The sequence below is a fragment of the Octopus bimaculoides genome, chromosome 11 (assembly GCF_001194135.2).
Source record: "Octopus bimaculoides isolate UCB-OBI-ISO-001 chromosome 11, ASM119413v2, whole genome shotgun sequence".
Classification (NCBI taxonomy): Eukaryota; Metazoa; Mollusca; class Cephalopoda; order Octopoda; family Octopodidae; genus Octopus; species Octopus bimaculoides.
Genome location: NC_068991.1, coordinates 80,403,215 through 80,405,300, shown reverse-complemented (window position 1 = coordinate 80,405,300; position 2,086 = coordinate 80,403,215). Strand labels below are relative to the sequence as shown.

The 2,086-nt window shown below is 37.2% G+C and overlaps 1 protein-coding gene across 2 annotated transcripts in view; it reads right to left on the bottom strand.

Moving 5' to 3' along the window:
- Positions 1–1,134: 1,134 nt before the first annotated feature.
- The window catches only part of LOC106878522 (copine-8), a 137,691-nt gene continuing 136,739 nt past the window's right edge, over positions 1,135–2,086 (bottom strand). For both annotated transcript variants that reach the window (XM_014927750.2, XM_014927751.2), the window contains one exon: positions 1,135–2,086. This exon is cut by the window's right edge and continues 3,700 nt beyond it. The gene's annotated coding sequence lies outside the window, so the exon portion shown is untranslated.

Here is a 2,086-nt window from a genome sequence, read left to right as displayed (position 1 = left end):
CCAATAACATCATAGAAACGGATGAGTAACCGGAGTCTTATGTGAGGCAAAAGATTACTCTCGATAGACTCCCCCCCCCCCTATTGGCAATTTTACTTATTTTTCTGAATTCTATTTTTATTTCTTTTATCTCTATTGTTGACGACTCCCCTTTTATCAATATAAATCTTACCTTTTTGCATTTAGTATTTCTTTCTTTGCTATTCTTCTCAATGTCTTTCTGGACAATATAGGAAATTATTATCATTATTATTATTATTATTATTATGGAGAATTGGAAGAATCGTTAACTCGCTGGACGAAATGCTTAGCAGTATTTCGCCCGTTGTTACGTTCTGAGTTCAAATTCCGCCGAAGTCGTCTTTACCTTTCATCCTTTCGGGGTCGATAAATTAAGTACTAGTGAAACACTGGGGTCCATGTAATCGACTTAATCCGCTCCTCCGATCTGCCCTTGCGGCAAAAATTTGGAATCCTCCTCCTCGTCGTCGTCGTCGTCGCCGTCGTCGTGGCGTGCTGGCAGAATTGTTAGCACGCCGGGCAAAATGCTTCGCGGTATTTCGTCCATCTTTACGTTCTGAGTTCAAATTCCGTCGTGGTCGACTTTTCCTTTCATCCTTTCAGGGTCAATAAAATATATATCAGTTGAGCACTGGGATCGATGAAATCGACTCACCCCTTCCCTCAAAATTTCAGGCCTTGTGCCTTTAGTAGAGGGGATTATTATTATTATGAAATCGGTTAGCTGGCAGAATCATTAGCACCCCGGATAAAATGCTTAGCGGTTTTTCTTCCCGTTTTTGCTTCCAAACTTCGCCAAGGTCGTTCTTATTTTTTCATCCTTTCGGGGTTGATAATTATAAAGTTCTACTCAAATCTCTGGTCTCGTGCTGAAATAAGCTTGAGGTTTGTATTATGTATTTCTACGTCTTTGTTTAAAACATTTCCACTGTGCTTATTATGATAGAGTCTGTTTCTATTTAAGGCCCCCATACTTCCTGTTTATTTTTTGTGTTTTACCAGGGACCATTTTCACACACAATGAAACGACATTACAAAAGGCATTACAAAAACGAAAACGCAGAGCTGAATAAAATAGTTATAAAAAACGAGAAAAGGCCAGAATCAAAGATGTTTCACTGGATATCCAAACGTTATAAATTGTTTTTAATTGAACCAAAAATTAACTAAATTATATAAGCACACAATGTAATTAAATGTGACAGAATTCAAAACATTAGAAACAAATAAGGGCTTCCTATCAACACACAGGGGACATGCCAAATCCTCAGAGTAGCCCCAGAACTATGCCTTAGTACTCCTCTCATATTGGATTAACAATTTTCTGCATTGGAAAAAGTAAATAACATCCAACAACCTTAGAGATTTACGATTTCGTGATCTAATTGACCATTACTCTTATCCTCACCAATATTCATTCACCCAGAGTTTTGTTTTATCAAATCCTGTCTTAATTAGCGTCCTTGTAATCAATCATTCCAATACGTAGCTTTGTTCTCATGGAAATCGGTTTTAAAAAAAGTCTTTTAGTCAAGACTTGTGGGAAAGAGGGAAAATATATATTCAAACAGGAAACCTGGCTTCAATGGTTGGCAACAATGTGAACTCTGCTAAAGCTACACAAAGATCCATATTATACTATCTATCTATCTATCTATCTATCTATCTATCTATCTATCTATCTATCTATATATCTATCTATCTATCTATCTATCTATCTGTCTCTCTATCTGTCTCTCTATCTGTCTCTCTATCTGTCTCTCTATCTGTCTGTCTGTCTGTCTGTCTGTACTCTAATGTATCGTTCTATTTCGAAGGCGATAGGGTATGATTTGAGGAGGCACTGTATGTTATTTCTAGCAGGCGAATCTACAGCGTTGTTCGAACTGTTGTTTAACACTGATTTTTGCCTCACCAATAATAAGTAACCTATAATAAAAAGCATTCTGGCTGTGGCCATCCTGTCCTTTTAGATAACAGAGACAACATTCTCCAATCTATAGGTGTTGTGTGAGGTTTGATTGATATGTCGAAGATTCGTACTATGGAGATTCGTAGTTGCTTT